Source organism: Staurois parvus, unplaced genomic scaffold (assembly GCF_062004578.1).
Source record: "Staurois parvus isolate SC_StPar_1 unplaced genomic scaffold, SC_StPar_1.0 ptg000078l, whole genome shotgun sequence".
NCBI classification, from domain to species: domain Eukaryota; kingdom Metazoa; phylum Chordata; class Amphibia; order Anura; family Ranidae; genus Staurois; species Staurois parvus.
The window spans coordinates 8,189,065-8,208,705 of NW_028317874.1; positions in this window are offsets into that span (position 1 = coordinate 8,189,065).

The window sequence follows — 19,641 nt, forward strand, 5'->3', positions numbered from 1 at the left end:
CCTGTTTCATGCACCTCCAGCTTGTCTTTGGTGTTTATGTGCTTAGAATTTCAAGGAGGTGAAACCTCCATAAATCAACATGTAATATACTGCCCCTGTAATGTTTAGCTGTTTAGTGGGCTAGGAGGAGGGAAGGAGTGGGTTTTCATTCATCCCTATGTATACGCCCACATATGTGACTTGATCGTCATGTGGGCTGCACAGATAAGAAAATGAACAGCTTAGATGGGAATTGAAACTAGAGCATACTCGGTGGATGTGGCAACGGCTAGTCTACATAATCTCAGGCTGCAGCGGGGACATAGTTAAGGAGGGAGGGACAGTGGACAGAAGGATCAACCAGGTTTTTGGCAGAACACAGAAAATTAATCCAATAATGACTGACTAAGAACAGCATGTAATACAGCATTTACTGACAGTTTTGAATGATGTGGGCTTTAATGACACATTTTATTTCCATCTGTGGCCCCAGTTAGGGGAATGAGGTGTATTGCCTTAATCGACATTCCCAGCGACAGACAGGGAATGTCTCTTTAAATGCAAACATACTGTAGGAGTGTTTTAACCTTTACTCACCCAAAAAGTTTAAGTTGCATTGTCTAATGCATAAGCAAGCTTGGGGCGTGGCTTGGCACATGGACCTGTAGGACGTGTTCCTCAGTAGCTCCCGGTCCTAGTATCTCCTGCAAGGCTTTTTACCCTCGCAATTGATTTCTGAACCCCACACATGGGCAAGAACCAGCACAGGGGCTCCAAGAAGTCTGGAGGGGGCACTCTGGAGGCAACCTGGGCCGCTTCTTCACGGGATCCGCAGCCTCGCATACCCCATCCGGCAAGATGATGCTGCGCCTCCTCCTGGAACGGAGCCTTCAGCCGGCTTACAGGTGAGCTCCCGCAGCCTCCTCTTCTCCCCGGGAGGCTCAGATAGACTGTCTCAGCGCTCCCGCAGCCTCTCCCTCTCTGTGTTCCGGGGATGGCTGGGACCTGCAGTCCCACATCAGATCTCTGCATTCCTACATTAAATCCCTGTCTACTAAGGATGATTTTGAGCACTGTGTAAAATGCATTGAAAAGACATACAAACAGGAGATATCAGAAATTTAGAAAGATATATGTGTCTGCATGGAAGAAATTGAAAACACTTCTGATGGACTTTGTAACACCTTGCAATCCCATGAGGAGACTCTTATCTCTCACACGGTACTATTACAGCAACTTATGTACCAACAAGATGACATAGAAAATAGGAACTGTCGCAATAATATCAAAATCCGCGGCATTCTGGAATCAGTGGAACCTAAGGATTTAGCAGCAGCAGCTACTGCTATTTTCAGTTAACTAATACAGCAGCCCAAATATGCACCCATTGACTTGTATCGGGTACATAGAACCTTGGGCCCAGGAAATCCTGACCCCTCACGCGTGCGTGACACGCTATGCAGAGTTCATTATTACAAGGTCAAAAATGCCATCATGTGCACAAACAGTACGCAAGGCACCATACTCTTTAATGCGCCTTCCAGACCTCTCTCGCCAGACCCTGAATATGCGAAGGGCCTTAAAGCCACTCACGCAACTACTTCAAGATTGCCACATCAGGTACTGGTGGAGATTCTCTTTTCAACTCCGAGCCTCCCACAATGGCAAGACTGCACAGTCTCGCACTCTTGGGGATTTACCCAACTTCCTTGGCACAGGCTAGATCTAGGGGGGTGTCAGTGGCCTTTTACAAATCTTTCACTCCGGGGTTCTTGGATGCTTTCATAGATCCTTCTGGTTGCTATATTTGTCTTAAATTAAAGTACCAGAATTTTGTCTTTACAGTGGCAAATGTTTACGTACCTGACCAGGGGCACTTTCTTTCCGCAACCCTCACCAAGCTATCCTCATTCAGCAGTCCCTATTTCATTGTGGGCAGTAACTTAAATGTGGCCCCATCCCCTGCCACGGATACTTCCTCTGATAAGTCCTCTGTCTTCTGCTCCACACTAGCCCACGTTAAATCACTCTTACAGCATATGCAATTAGTGGATGTCTGGCGTGTTCAGCACCTCACAGAGAGGGATTACAGCTGTTTTTCAGTCATTCACAATTCCTACAGCCATATCGACTACTTTTTTTTTCATCTTTGTAACAGAACTGACCCAGACTGCGCTTGAGTACTTCCATTAGAATACCGCTTCCCCGACCGAACACCGACAACAGACACCACAGCTGACTGTACAAGACTTAATGACACCAGTCTCGAGGTAAACCAGGAGGTAGACACTTTATTTGAGCACAGATACAAGATATATACACTCAGGGGTCTACATTTAGTAACAAGAGACACACAGGTATTCAAACTTCACACCAGCAGACAAGTCCCATCATGAGGGAGGGCTGCTGGAGACACCCCCCCCCCCCACTAAGCTAATACACATAAACACATACATCCCATAATAGTTTCCTCCCAAGCCAGACACAATAGAACAATGGGATGCAGCCACATAACATTAAACAATCAACAACCCCCACCTATCTCCTAAACATGTCTACATAGTCTGAGACAAAGCCCACACAATATTAGGACAAACCACCCTGTACCCCTAATAGGCACAGGGTGATTTAATCATAAGAGGGATATGGGGAGCTGAGACAGGGGTTTCCCCACCTCTCCAAAGTGAGCTGGGTTCCATGGGCTCCCCACTCAAAGTGACTCCGGTCACACATCTCCCCTTTCTGCAGGGGACTAACACAGGAGAAGACCCCAAACGGGTTGACTCCAAAGTTAGTCTGTACTTCCAGTCCCCCAATGCCAGCACCCACACAGTACCCCAAGCAAATTGTCCCACACAAAGCATTACTCACCCAGCCAACCTCTGCCTCTCTCATAGAACATACCCACCGCTGGGGAGAAGTACGGACTGGTCCTCCTCCCTGAAGTCCGCTCAGCTGATGGAGAGAAGACAGGGTGGCTGGGCTGGGTCCATCATGCTGTTTGGGATCTGGGCTGACTGCCCAGCATCCCTGGGGTATCCAGGTGGTGACTGTAGTCTCATCCACGTTGGTTAGGTGAGAGCAGAGTGAAATCACATAGTGGTCAACCTTATTTCCATTCTCGACTGCAAGGGGTAGTTGTCTTCAGTGGGGGTGGGGCAGAGGTCATTGACTGTTTGTCCAGCTGCCAGCGCTTCAGCTGTATAGTTTTGAACATTCTGGAGCTCAGTCTGCTGCTGGGGAGAGCGACCAATTGCCCCAGCTCCCTGATGCTGTGGAGACACTGTAGTTGCTAGGCAGAGGCCAGCGGCGCTCTGACCTGTTGCCAGCACTTCTGCTGGGGACTCCACATCTTCTCCAGCTAACCGTGGAGGAGGTAGGCTGGTTTCCTCTACTCCCAGACTGTGGATCTGCTGCTGGGATGATATTCCTCTGTCACTGTCCCCCTGGTGCACAGATCCTGGCTTGGGAGGGAAGACAGTTTCCTCCACTCTGGCTGACTGTGGGGAGGGGGGACAACAACCTCCTCTCCCTTCTCCCACTGGGCCTCTGAAACTACTGCAGGTGTGGGGCAGAGTTCCTGGACCCTCTGTCCAGTTGCCAGTGCTTCAGCTGGTGAAGTTTCTTTTACCTCCAAAGATGCTGGTGGCAGGAAATCCCATGTTCCTGTCAGTGGAGTAGGAGAAAGGCGGCTGCCTCTTCTCTCAGGGACACTGAAGCCGCTGTTGGTGCTGGGTAGAGCTCAGCAATATTTGGCCCTATTGCAAGCTCTTCTGCTGGAGGCTCACCAGGTTGTTTTTCCTCATCAGAGAAGTCTATCAAATCCCCAGTCTCTGGAATGGCTAAATGTCCATGCACGGGCTAGTGGCCCTTGGGCCCAGTGACAGCACTTTGGCAGGTGACTCATCACCCATAACATCCTCCATTAGATCCATACATCCTGGCATCTGTAATTGGAGGGATGAAGCCGACTGCTCCTTCTTCCATACCCTCATCCAGCTGTTGGACAGACGCATTCCTCCATCCAAGCTCGTCCCGTGCAGACAGGATCGTCTAGGTAAGCCAGCACTTGCTGCATCCGCCATAAGACCTCCCTTTCCATAGCTGCGGGTGGTATCTGTATCTCTCCTCTCTTGCTATTCAAACCTTGGATCCCTGTGGAGGTTTGGATGTGTTCACAGCCAGGAAGCACAATCCCACCACTTGCCACCAATGTAACGGAAACCGACCAAGACCGCGCTTGAGTATTTCCGTTAGAACACCGCTTCCCCGTCCGAACACTGACAAAAGACACCACAGCCGACCATACAAGATAGACAACACCAGTTTTGACGTAAACCAGGAGGTAGACACTTTATTTGAACACAGATACAAAATATATACACTCGGGACAATTCCCCCTCCCTGCATAATGACACAGGGCGGGCCAATCTACATTTAGTAACAAGAGACACACAGGTATTCAGACTTCACACCAGCAGACAGTCCCATCAGGAAGGAGGGCTGCTGGAGACACCCCCCCACTAAGCTAATACACATAAACACATACAGTCAGGTCCATAAATATTGGGAGATCGACACAATTCTAACATTTTTGGCTCTATACACCACCACAATGGATTTGAAATGAAACGAACAAGATGTGCTTTAACTGCAGACTGTCCGCTTTAATTTGAGGGTATTTACATCCAAATCAGGTGAACGGTGTAGGAATTACAACAGTTTGCATATGTGCCTCCCACTTGTTAAGGGACCAAAAGTAATGGGACAATTGGCTTCTCAGCTGTTCCATGGCCAGGTGTGTGTTATTCCCTCATTATCCCAATTACAATGAGCAGATAAAAGGTCCAGAGTTAATTTCAAGTGTGCTATTTGCATTTGGAATCTGTTGCTGTCAACTCTCAAGATGAGATCCAAAGAGCTGTCACCATCAGTGAAGCAAGCCATCATTAGGCTGAAAAAACAAAACAAACCCATCAGAGAGATAGCAAATAGATTAGGCGTGGCCAAAACAACTGTTTTGGCCACTGCTCAGCAACACCAAAAGACCCGGAAGACCACAGAAAACAACTGTGGTGGATGACCGAAGAATTCTTTCCCTGGTGAAGAAAACACCCTTCACAACAGTTGGCCAGATCAAGAACACTCTCCAGGAGGTAGGTGTATGTGTGTCAAAGTCAACAATCAAGAGAAGACTTCACCAGAGTGAATACAGAGGGTTCACCACAAGATGTAAACCATTGGTGAGCCTCAAAAACAGGAAGGCCAGATTAGAGTTTGCCAAACGACATGTAAAAAAGCCTTCACAGTTCTGGAACAACATCCTATGGACAGATGAGACCAAGATCAACTTGTACCAGAGTGATGGGAAGAGAAGAGTATGGAGAAGGAAAGGAACTGCTCATGATCCTAAGTATACCACCTCATCAGTGAAGCATGGTGGTGGTAGTGTCATGGCGTGGGCATGTATGGCTGCCAATGGAACTGGTTCTCTTGTATTTATTGATGATGTGACTGCTGACAAAAGCAGCAGGATGAATTCTGAAGTGTTTCGGGCAATATTATCTGCTCATATTCAGCCAAATGCTTCACAACTCATTGGACGCCGCTTCACAGTGCAGATGGACAATGACCCAAAGCATACTGCAAAAGCAACCAAAGAGTTTTTTAAGGGAAAGAAGTGGAATGTTATGCAATGGCCAAGTCAATCACCTGACCTGAATCCGATTGAGCATGCATTTCACTTGCTGAAGACAAAACTGAAGGGAAAATGCCCCAGGAACAAGCAGGAACTGAAGACAGTTGCAGTAGAGGCCTGGCAGACCATCACCAGGGATGAAACCCAGCGTCTGGTGATGTCTATGCGTTCCAGACTTCAGGCTGTAATTGACTGCAAAGGATTTGCAACCAAGTATTAAAAAGTGAAAGTTTGATTTATGATTATTATTCTGTCCCATTACTTTTGGTCCCTTAACAAGTGGGAGGCACATATGCAAACTGTTGTAATTCCTACACCGTTCACCTGATTTGGATGTAAATACCCTCAAATTAAAGCGGACAGTCTGCAGTTAAAGCACATCTTGTTACTTTCATTTCAAATCCATTGTGGTGGTGTATAGAGCCAAAAATGTTAGAGTTGTGTCGATGTCCCAATATTTATGGACCTGACTGTACATCCCATAATAGTTTGCTCCCAAGCCAGACAGACAATGGAACAATGGGATGCAGCCACACAACATTAAACAATCAACAACCCCACCCATCTCCTAAACATGTTTACATAGTCTGAGACAAAGCCCACACAATATTAAGACAAATCATCCTGTACCCCTAACAGGCACAGGGTGATTTACACATAAGAGGGATATGGGGAGCTGAGACAGGAGTCTCCCTACCTCTCCAAAGTGAGCTGGGTTCCATGGGCCCCCCACCCAAAGTGATTCCCAATCACAATCTCCCAATCTTTATTTGACTCCCTTATTCACTCCTCCCTTAGTCAGTTCCTATGGTCAGATCACTCCCCCATACATCTCAACATACACAGTCTCCCTACAGCTTCTTGTAGTTCTTTTCGGCGTTTAAATGACAACCTGCTCAAAGACTCCCTGTATACGGCAGATGTCATGCGTGCCATTCGGAACTTCATTCTTGACCATGCTGCTGACACAATGGGTCCCCTCAACCAGTGGGAAGCCTTGAAGTGTGTTCTCCGGGGAATTTTCATCTAACACGGCTCTCGTTTGAAGAAAGCCCGAGCATCAGGGATGCGTCGGTTGCTCTCAGTTATTGCAACTCTGGAAACCTCCCATAAGCAAACCCTGGATCCCTCAGTTTACGTAGATTTATCTAATACCCATCATGATCTCCTTCAAATATTAGATTTTTACTCTGTCATTGCTCGGGATAAGGTGCGTAACTACCATTTACTCCATAGCTAATAAATGTGGTCAACATTTGGTGAGGGTGCTCCATCTGTGCCTACCTCGCCACCCTATCCAATTTATTCACACGTCTGATAATACTAAAATACACCATAACCAGGGAATCTCCTCTTTCGAACGATACTACTCTTGGCTATACAACCTACCTTCCTCTTTCTCCGGAGACCCTGCTGATCCCCATCTTAATGATATGATGACATACATTAATGAGACGGCGTTACTGGTTATTGATGCACAGGATGCCTTGGGCCCTTTTCAGTGCCAGAAGTGCTAGGTGCAATCAAAGGCTTAAAACCCGGAAAATGCCCTGGCCTGGATGGGTTCTCTCCCAGGTTTTACAAATCTTTTGCCTCTTTACTGGCCCGGCTCCTAGCCAAGTCTTTCAACACCATCGACAACTCCCATCTCCCTTCCAGGGATTTACTATCCGCTAATATCTCTACCACCCGATATCTCTCCTTAATTTGGATATCAATTATTTGCAAAGGTCATGGCGACCTGCTTGTCCCAATGCCTACCCGCTCTCATTTACAAAGACCAGAGAAAACACCACCAAAACTATTCATTTCATCTCCTATATTCAACAATGCAATTTAAAGGCATGCCTCCTCTCATTTGATGCCGAGGAGGCTTTCAACCGAGTTGACTGGCGATTTCTACAGCTTATCTTAGAGCAGATGGGTCTGGGACTTGGCTTTGTCACTAAAATCATGTCCCTCTATTCCCAACTTACAGCCTCTGTTCTGGTAAATGGCACGTCTTCTTTGTCTTTTTCCATATAGAATGGCATCAGGCAGGGATGCCCCCTCCCCTCTGCTCTTCATCTTAGTTATTGAACACCTTGCCCATGCTATACGGAACAATGACTCCATCGTTGGCATCCAAACCCCTTCCTTCTATCATAAACTTTCCTTGTATGTGGATGATCTTTTAGTCTACATCCAACATCCACATACCTCACTCCCCTGTCTACTACAGGAATTTCATAGGTTTGGAACCTATAGCAATTTTAAATTGAATAAAACAAAAACTGAGGCATTGAACATCACTCTTCCCACAACCACGATGTCGCATTTACGTTCCAATATATCCTTTCAATGGCAACCCAAGGGCATCTCCTACCTACACATTACTATTCCTTCTACTCTCTCAGCTCTATATACGCTTAATTATGTCCCCTTATTATCCCGCATCTGCAAAGGCCTAACATCCTGGGGAGCATCCTCTTTACCCTGGTTTGGATGCATTAACACCCTAAAAATGGATACTCTTTCAAAATTGCTCTGTTTTCCAGACTGTTCCCGTTTCAGTACCTATGATTTTCTACCTCCTGCTATGTTCCATTTCAATTTGTTTTATTTGGCACCACGGTTTTTCAAGACTAAAACACAAATTACTTACCTATCCGAAACTTCAAGGCGGGGTTGGCCTGCCAGACTTTGAACTTTATCATAAAGGCGCCTTGATGGCGTGCATGCTTGATTGGTTCCCCTGACCCTTCAGCAAGGCATCTACCATGGTGGAATAGTACCTGTCCCCTGTTGACCTCAGGGCCCTTCCTTGGGGCTATAGGCAGGACTTACCAATTTCATTCCCTCTCGCTCTTAACGGTGGCTGTCCTATGTCTGCGGTAAAAGTGCTGACTTAACAATATTCTGTCCTCAGACCCATTCCCCTTGACACCTTTATTTGATAACTCGGCTTTCCCGCAAGGCTTGGGGTCTACTGCAATTGGTCCTCTTTCTCGCACTACATGGCCAGTGGCCCGTTTTTTTATTCATTCTCACTTGGGCCTGTCTAACCTTCCGGGTGTTTCAGGTGACTGGCTTACTGCTCTACAGCTATCATCGTTCTGCACATTACCTCTCAAGTCCACTGTCCACTCACTGAATACGAGCCGTTGTGCTCCCTGTGTTACCCAGACATCTACTAGCCTCCCTCTATGAAATAACTGCATTCCTCAATACATGTTGACTTTACACCTTACACCAGAACGTGGTCTGTGGATGTGGGAAAAGATTTAACTGCCGACTGGCAGACTTTGTTCTATTTTACACATAAATCTTCCATCTCCAGCTACACACAGGAGAAAAATTGGAAGCTTCTCTCACGATGGTACAGGGATCCCTCCTCCTTTACATTAGGATATTCCCTTCCACATCCAACATTTGTTGATGATGTGGTGCTGAGGAGGGTACTCACTTGCATATCTGGTGGGGTTGCGACCGAATCCGGCCCTTCTGGTCCCAGGTTTTTGATATTTAACAAAATCTATGATGAGTCCCTGACCCCTCTCCAGAAATTCGCTCTCCTGTCCATGCTCTTGGGCTCATTAACTGCCCAAACAAAATGCTTATTGCATTTTTTCCTTTCTGCTGCACAACTGATACCCCTTTTTTGGAAGACTACTACCACCCTATCCCTGTCTTTGTGGGTCTCCACGATAAATAATATCATGCGCATGTAAAAGATGTTAGCGCTTGATAATGATACTTATGAGAAATATAAAATGCTATGGTTTTTTTGGCTCCACTTCTCCTCAACTGCCCTCAAGGAGATGTTACCACCTGAAGTACACAGTTGAGGCCTCAACTTCATTTATAGATGGGCTAGTTGCGGAAAGTTTTTTGGCACATCTCTCCACCCCTCAATTGATTTCACCCTGTTCCATTCCCCTAACATCTGGTTTGGGTGTCCATGTCTGCTCAAAGCCCTTATTTCTATTTTCCTCATTTTGACGCTCCCTGTTTAGGTCCTGATTCTCGCCCTCCCCCCTTTTTTTTCCTCTCTCTTCTCTCTCCCCCCTCTTTAGCTTTCTCAGACTGTCCTGTTCAGCTCTTGTTCCCTGCATTCTCTGCTTTTATTATTGTGCCATCTGATGTTCCTAGCCAGTGGATTCTTATGGATGCTATCCTGTTGTTTTTGCCCACGGAGCACCCACACGTACCTCATATGTTATATTCTCTATTTTTGCCTCTGAGTCATGTAGACTTTAATTATACATATTGTTTGCGCTGTTTTATATTGGCTTGGCACAACATATATGCATCTTTCTTTTCTTTTATGATGCATCTACTAAAATAAAATCTATAGTTACCTCTAAAGCATAAGCAAGCTGACGATTAATTTCTGTCTACACCTTGGTAAGCTTAAGTAAACTTTTGTCCTCAAGTATGACCTGTTGGAAAGGTGAATAAATGTAGATCTGAAAACATTTAATAGTCTCTGAATACCATAATCAGAGAGTTGGGTAAGATTAGGCATCAGGGTCCTAGATAAATCAAGCTTTGAAGATCCAATCACACTGATTTCTTAGTGCTTCATAAAATTCTGCAAGACATCTACATGCACTATGCTCTAGAGGTGGACTGAGTCCACACATCCAGCACAGGGCTATGATCCCTGCATGGGTCTTGATGAAGGCAAAGGACTTTAGGTCACTGGAGCATAGGGGAGGAAAGGCACTCTGGTTTATTATAAAACAAAAACACACAATTATATTTAAGTATGTATTCTTAACTCTAAAAGAGTACCTTTCATTGTCTTCTGCCTCCTCCAAATGCGTTTTGTGGCTGTAAACTGACTTCCTGCTAAAGGCAGATTGGAAGCGTTTAAGCAGTGGATGTGTCTGGATTTTGTTTGGGGGGAGTAAATATAATGTTTAGTGTTACCGTAAAGGTTATTATTTTTTTTTGTCTAAATAACAAAAATGTCATACTTACTTGCTCTGTGCAATAGTTTTGCACAGAGCAGCCCTGATCTTCCTCTTCTCGGGTCCCCCACAGGCGCTCCTGACTCCCCCCCCCCTTCTTGACCAGTGCTCCCAATAGCAAGCAGCTCGCTATGGGGGCACTAGTGCGTGCTCACTCCCTAGCCCCGTTCTATGCATCCATAAGACACACAAAGCCATGGCTTGGCCCTGCACTCTCCTTATTGGCTTACTGGCTGTGATTGACAGCAGTGGGAGCTAATGGCTCCCACTGCTATGTCTCAGCCAATGGGGAGAGAGAGACCCAGGACAGTCAAGGCTCCTGTGCACATCACTAGGCTCAGGAGTGAGCATGCACCAGTGCCCCCATAGCGAGCGGCTTGCTATTGGGAGCACTGGGCTGTCGGGGGTGCAGCACACATAAGGTTTTTTTTTCTATGCATGAAGGTAAAATTGTTTCAGACTTTACAACCACTTTAAGGGCCCTTTCAAACTGATCAGTTTTTCAGTTTAAAAAAAAAAAGTAGAAAAAAATACATCCCTTTAAAGTCTATTTAACTCTTCATACTTGTCAGCAGCTTTTTTTTTATTTTAAGTCCTGCTTGCTACATTTTTGGTGCATGTTAGGGCCCTTTCATACTGATCAGTTTTCAGGCAAACAAGAAAAGCATCCTGAAATACAATTGACCTTTGTGAAGATTTCCATAGGATTTAAAGGGATGCATTTTTCTTCCGCTTTTTTTTTATTAAACTGAAAAACTGATCAGTGTGAAAGAGCCCTAAAGCAGAAAAATACCCATCGATTTAACGTTAAAAAAAAAACTAACATTCCCAGCATGCCAGGATGTAACTGTCACATTTTCTTGTGTTCTCAACCAAATTATCAAACCATCAACTGGGCTGGTGTCATAACTGATCACATGTGCAGCACTATGGCAGTTGCAGACCAAACAGGATAAGATGGCAGCTTCCTTGACTGATAAGGATATGAAGGTTTAATTCCACTTTAAACTCCTGTAGATCAACCATTCTGTTACAGTACTCTAAAGCTGTGGTCTCCAAACTACGGCCCGGGGGCTAGATACAGTCCTTTGCTTGCCTCTATCTGGCCCTTGGGACGCCATTGTTCGAACTGACATCAATGATGAGGTACCATTCCTTCCACTGTCACCATTAATGGGACACTCTTCTTCCCACTGATTCCATCGATGGGGCACCATGCTTGCAATTGATACCAAACATGGTTCACTATTCCTCCTGCTAAAGCCAACATTGGGGCACTATTCCTCCTGTTAAAACCAATGGTGGAGCAGTGTTTACCCCCCACTGATGTTGGGACATTTTCTACTCACACTGACCACAGTTCGGCCTTCCCTAAAGCCTTAAGGACAGTCAATTGGCCCTTTGTTTAAAACGTTTGGAGACCCTTGCTCTAAACCATTGTTTACACAGGCTTCAAGCAGCAGTAAACTCCGCTTTGTGACTTTTACCTACAGGTAAGCTTAGGTGATGTCACCTCTGCGTGCCCTCTGAAGGAATGGCCATGCCTTCTGAGCTCTGTGAAGTCATCATGGCTTGGCCATTCAAATGGCTGGAGCCCGCAAACCCTGGTGAAGATGGAAGCCCTGGAGCCATTAGAGGGCTTTGTTTTAAGGTAAGTATTTCATAATGTGTTAGTATGCAATGATATCACCTAGCAGGGGGACCAACATTTTTATCTTTTTTTTTTCTCCAATGACTACCACTTTCAGATTGTATAAGCAATCCATACAGCTTTTGCAGAGCTTTGTGCAATCTTTTTTTTTTTTTTTTTTTTTTCTTTTTCTTAGAAAGCTGTATACAGTTGCAAGAAAAAGTATGTGAACCCCTTGGGATTACATGGAGTTTTGCATGAATTGGGCATAAAATGTGCTCTGAACGTCATCTAAGTCACAACAATAGAAGAACACAGTCTGCTGAACATAATACTACACAAACATTAGATGTTGCCATGGTTTAATTGCACATAACATGTAAACATTCACAGTGCAGGGAGGAAAAAGTATGTGAGGCCCTAGCTTAATGACTTCTCCCAGAGCTAATTGGAGCCAGGAGTGAGCCAACCTTGACTCCAATCAGTGTGATGATATTGGATGTATTGCTGACAGCTGTCCTGCCCTTAAAAAACACACACCTGTTTTGGGTTTACTAGTTTCAAGAAGCACTGTCTGATGTGAACGATGCCTCGCAGAAAAGAGCTCTCAGAAGACCTACGATCAAGAATTGTTGACTTGCATGAAGCTGGAAAGGGTTACAAAAGTATCTCCAAAAGCCTTATATATACTATAAAATAGTGAAGCGCTAAATAAATAAATATATATATATATTAAGGTGCCAACAATGAGTGTAAGTGCTATAGTGTTAACAGTACCTTGTTAAACACTGGAACATTATAACCAATAGTGTATATTAAATAGAAAAAATCAAACTGAATCCATAATATATCAGTGATGATAAATAAATAAACAAACAAACCAGTGACAAATAATCTTATATCTCCAAAAAATTCCTTCTTCTCATTCACTATTTAAAGTGAAGAGTGCTCATCAATAATAAAAAGTGAACACGTGTATACAAAAAAACTTTTTTAAGTGCATATATAGAAAATATATATATGTATAAATAATATATCATATATATATATAAATAGATAAAGTCCATGCAAGTGTAACTTGAGATAGAATGGTGGTCTTCACTTCTAGTGCTCAAACACAAATCCTCAAATGGCAGCAGTGCCTGCTCACCTCCCCGCACTGACCCTCAAGGGGCCAAAAGGCTACTGATCTCCTCTATGGCCAATCTTTTTTTTTTTTTTTTTTTTTCCTCCTCCTCTCGGTAGCTCAGCAGGTGATCACAGGGTCTCCACTTCTCCTCCACTCATATGTCTCCTCTACAGTCAGTTGCCGGAATATCTCCCTCTACTAGAAAGTAGAGGGAGATATTCCGGCAACTGACTGTAGAGGAGACATATGAGTGGAGGAGAAGTGGAGACCCTGTGATCACCTGCTGAGCTACCGAGAGGAGGAGGAAAAAAAGATTGGCCATAGAGGAGATCAGTAGCCTTTTGGCCCCTTGAGGGTCAGTGCGGGGAGGTGAGCAGGCACTGCTGCCATTTGAGGATTTGTGTTTGAGCACTAGAAGTGAAGACCACCATTCTATCTCAAGTTACACTTGCATGGACTTTATCTATTTATATATATATATGATATATTATTTATACATATATATATTTTCTATATATGCACTTAAAAAAGTTTTTTTGTATACACGTGTTCACTTTTTATTATTGATGAGCACTCTTCACTTTAAATAGTGAATGAGAAGAAGGAATTTTTTGGAGATATAAGATTATTTGTCACTGGTTTGTTTGTTTATTTATTTATCATCACTGATATATTATGGATTCAGTTTGATTTTTTCTATTTAATATACACTATTGGTTATAATGTTCCAGTGTTTAACAAGGTACTGTTAACACTATAGCACTTACACTCATTGTTGGCACCTTAATATATATATATATTTATTTATTTAGCGCTTCACTATTTTATAGTATATATTTGGCTATTTAATGGTTTAAGGTAAAGTGACAGCAGCTGTTGAGATAGGGACCTTGCCTGTATTGAGCGCAGGAGGATACTTGTAATTTTATCTCCAAAAGCCTTGATGTTCATGTGTCCACGGTAAGACAGACTGTCTACAAATGGAGAAAGTTTAGCACTGTTGCTACTCTCCCTAGGCGCGGTCGTCCTGTAAAAATGACTGCAAGAGCACAGCGCAGAATGCTGCATGAGGTAAAGAAGAATCCCAGAGTGTCAGCTAAAGACCTACAGAAATCTCTGGCACATGCTGACATTTTTGTTGACACATCTACAATAAGGAAAACATTAAACAAGAATGGAGTACATGGGAGGACACCACGGAGGAAGCCATTGCTGTCCAAAAAGAATATTGCAGCACGTTTGAAGTTTGCAAAAGAGCACCTGGATGTTCCACAGCACTACTGGCAAAATATACTGTGGACAGATGAAACCAAGATTGAGTTGTTTGGGAAGAACACACAACACTATGTGTGGATAAAAAAAGGCACAGCACACCAACATCAAAACCTCATCCCCACTGTGAAACATGGCGGAGGGAGCATCATGGTTTGGGGCTGCTTTGCTGCCTCGGGGCCTGGACGGATTGTTGCCATTGATGGGAAAATGAATTCCAGAGTTTATCAAGACATTTTGCAGGAAAACGTACGACCATCTGTCCGCCAACTGAAGCTCCGCAGAGGATGGGTGATGCAACAGGACAATGACCCAAAGCATACAAGTAATTCAACAAAACAATGGCTGCAACAGCACAGAATACGCCTTCTGGAGTGGCCCAGTCAGAGTCCTGACCTCAACCTGATTGAAATGCTGTGGCATGACCTTAAGAGAGCGATTCACACCAGACATTCCAAGAATATTGCTACACTGAAACAGTTTTGTGAAGAGGAGTGGTCCAAAATCACTCCAGATCGTTGTGCAGGTCTGATCTGCAACTACAGGAAACGTTTGGTTGAGGTTATTGCTGCCAAAGGAGGGTCAACCAGTTATTAAGTCCAAAGGTTCACATACTTTTTCCTCCCTGCACTGTGAATGTTTACGTTATGTGCAATTAAACCATGGCAACATCTAATGTATGTGTAGTATTATGTTCAGCAGACTGTGTTCTTCTATTGTTGTGACTTAGATGACGTTCAGAGCACATTTTATGCCCAATTCATGCAAAACTCCACGTAATCCCAAGGGGTTCACATACTTTTTCTTGCAACTGTATCTCAGAAGTTTTTTCTTGGCAGAATGGGGCCCTTGCTCTGTGTGGAAGCAGGATCTCTTTAGAGATGTCTGGCTGTGGCACCACAGCCAGGACCTCTCCAATCAACAGACAGCACTAGCTTAGCTAATCGCAGAGCTATAATTGACTCAGGGAAATACCAGACCTCTGCAGAGACCCATTGCTTCCCCACAGAGTTAGGTTCTCACAGTATGTATCTGCTGGCAGGGGACAGCCTTTTCTACTCAAGTTATAGTAAGGGCTCATTTACACCAGTGGCTGCTGATGCTGTGAACAGTGATAATGTGTTGTGATTTAGGAATTGCACCATGTTTTCTGCAGCTACATTGAAATACCACAGTGACACTTCATCTTTAGCCACCACATGTTGTGAAGCAGTGTACTGCATTGTTACACAATGAAGAGAGGGAAAAAAAGTACAGCATGTCCCACTTTTTCAGTGTGAACTGAACAGGACATAAGGCAAACTTCCTTATCTCTGCATTGGGCAAAGCTGCCTAACTCATATGGTGTCAATGGGCCCCAAGACTTTGAACACCTTTTGGTTTTAATGTACCAGGATTTTTATTTTTCTAAGCAGATTTAAACTGAAGCTTCAATTTGGCTTTAACAAACAGATCTGATGTGTGATTCTAAACCTTTTTTTTAAAATATAATAAACATGTTTTACTTACTGATTTTGCACAGAGCAGCCCTGATCCTCTTCAGTGAGTGCCCCCCTACAGCAGCCGGAAACAGAGAGCTGCAGGAGCAGTAAGTTACTCTGCCAGCTCTCTGTTACAGTGTGAATTCATCCTAAAAGTGAACAGAGTAGGAAATAGCCAGTCAGACTGGGGTAGAGAGTTCCAGAGGATGGGAGAGGCTCTGGAGAAGTCCTGAAGATGAGCATGGGAAGAGGATGAGACATTGGAGCTAGAAAGCAGGTAGTCTTCAGAGGAGCGGAGAGGACGGTTTGGGTAATAATATATTGAGACAAGATTGGTCATGCAGCTTGTGGCATAGTTGTAAATGCCTATGTAGGTTGTTAGTATTTTATTCATTGGGCAATCGGAGGCCAGTGGAGGGATTGGCGGAGAGGGTTAGCAGACGAGTGATTGGTAAGGTGGAGTGTGGCAGCAGCATTCCTGATACACTGAAGGGGGATAGCCTACACAGGCGTAATGCCTAGTACACAAAAAAATCGGACAAATAATCAGGTTTTCATGTGTTTAGTACTGAAAGACTTCCAAGTAGCCACTCTGCTATAAAGCCTAGGTAAGTGGAGGGCTGTAGTAATGGTTTTCCTTCTGGAACTTTGTCCCATCTCCACACAGGATCTCTTGTGCTCAGTCAAAGTGACAATCGGGTTCATGGTCACCTCTATTACTAAGGCCCTTCTCCCCCGATTGCTCGGTTTGGCCGGGTGCCCAGCTCTTGGAAGAGTCCTGGTAATGCCAGACTTCTTCCATCTGAGAATTATGGAAGCCACTGTGCTCTTGGGAACCTTCGGTGCAGCATTTTTTTTTTTTTTTTTTTTTTGTAGCCTTCCCCAGTTCTGTGCTTTGCAATAATCCTGTCTTTGAGCTCTGCAGGCAGTTCCTTTGAACTGGCTTTAGCTCTGATACAGTATGCATTGAGAGTTGTGAGGCCTTTTATAGAAAGGTGTGTGCCTTTCCAAATCATATTCAATCAATTTAATTTACTATAGGAGGACTCCAATCAGGGTGTAGAAACAGCTCAGCAACGAACAAGAAAAATGGGTGGCACCTGAGCAAAATTTCAAGTGTTGTAAAGAGTCTGAATACTTATGCTAATGTAATATTTCAGTTTTTTCCTTATTTTTATTAAATTCACAGACATTTCTAAAATTCCGTTTTCCCTGTGTCATTATGGGGTTCTGAGTGTAGATTAATGAGGAAAAAAATTAATTTCAACAGTATCAGGCTGCAACATAACAAAATTAAAAAAGTGAAGGGAGTCTGTATACTTTCTGAATGCACTGTATTACCTGAATATAAAAACTGTAATGCCTGGTTTACACCTATGCATGTTGCAATCTGCTGCAAAAAAAAAGGCCCTGACCCTATCCAAAAACACAGTGGCTAAAAATGCATACAGTAGATGTTAAATGGACTGTAGTGAATTTCTGCAAAATGCAAAAAGCACTGAGAAACGCATAGGTGTGAACCAGGCCTAACAGTTCTCTGTTAATAATGAAAATAAATATCAAGTAACATATTTATTTCCGGCTCACCCTACCCACGCTGCCATTTGCGGCTGCGGCTGTCAGTCACCGGTGCCCAGTGATTTCCAACGATCTCTGATGGGGAGGAGAACTGTTTTGTTTACTAACAGTTCTCTTCCCTGTCAGCTCGGGCACACTGCTTTGGATGGCTGTGTACAGCAGAGCCATCCATAGCAGTGTGCTTACAGTGAAGCACACTGACACAGCCCCCTAGTAAAACACTCCCAGCACAGTTAACCCTTCGATCGCCCCTCATGTTAACCCCTTCCTGCCCAGTGCCATTAGTACAGTGTCAGTGCTTTTTTTTTAGCACTGATCACTGTATTGGTGTCACTGGGGTTGTCAGTGACACCAAGTCAGTTCCCCCAGTGTCAGAATGCCCGCCGCAGTCCCACTATAAATTGCTGATCGCCACCATTACTATTAAAAAAAAATTCCATTATCTATACCGCCATTTGTAAACGCTAAAACTATCACGCAAACCATTTAATTTACACGTATTGGGATTTTTCTTTAGCAAAGACATGTAGCAGAGTACATTTTAGCCAAAATTTATAACAAAATTTGATTTTTTAATTTTTTTTACTGGACATGTTTAATAGCAAAAAGTCAAAAATATTGTTTTTTTTTCTCAAAATTGTCTTTTTTTATAGCGCAAAAAACAAAAAAACTGCATAGGCAATCAAATACCACCGAAAGAAAGCTCAATTCGTAAATTTAATTTGGGTGCAGCGTTGCCTGACCGTGCAATTGTCAAAGTAATGCAGCGCCGTAATGCAAAAAATGGCTTGGTCAGGAAGGTGGGTAAATCCTCAGGAGGGTAAGGTGGTTAAGGTACAAATGTTTAGGCTTTAGAACCACCAGTGCATATTTTGTTAGACATGCATTTCTTTTGAATTTTTTGTTGCTATTCTGTCTCTCAGTGTTACAACTAGCATTCAATTTTTAGACTGATCATTTCTTTGTGAATGGGCAAATATTCAAAATCAGCAGGGGATCAAATACTTATTTCCTTCACTGTATGTGGTTTATTTGAGCAACTTGGAGCATCACCTTTGTCTTGAGGAGAGCCTGGGACTGTGAATTCATCCACTATTGGTGTACCCAGAGTCTTGTGATCACCCAACTGAGGGCAGTTATTTTTGATTCCCTGGATCCATATCTCTTATTAGGAGACCGGGAGGTTTAAAATCCAGAAGAGCCTATTGCTGGTCATCAATACTCATGATAACAAAGCGGTACTGGACCACCTTGAGCGGGGTCAATTTTTTCTGGTGCTTGAGAAATTCACTTATTGTCTGTATGTGGTTGAAGAGCATAGCTTTTGGTCTACAGGACTACATCCTTATGGGACTATCACCATATATATTTTGTTCAGGAATTTCATCTGTTAGATGTTGGGAGTTCACTTTGTTGTTTAGTTGTTTTCATCTTTTGATGCACGGTTATTGCAGCGCCTATCTATTCATGTATTTATTATATTACCCATCAGCAGTGCACCTGTCACACATCGTCCATCAGTGCCACCATCAGCATAGTACCGTCACACAGCCACCATCACCAGGGTACCTGTCCTACAGCCAACATCACCAGACTACCCGTCCCAGTGCCAGCCATGTAAAAGAAAAGTTTACACTAGTGAGGAGGCGTTCAAAATTGTAAGTATGACAGATGAGAGCAGCGGGGAGCTCTCACTGTCCGATTCTGATTCTGTGTCTGAATCAGAGGAGGAAAGAGTCCCTCTTAAAAGGATATGGCGCTCTGAAATTAAGACAGCCACCAGCAGCACCATACACACCAATGGTCAATCTGCAAACACCAATGGCACTAAACCCATAGATGAAAGACCCAGTATCAGCACTGGAATATTCCATCAACCCCCAAGAATCAGGGCCCAAATATACCTCCCAGATGCTCTT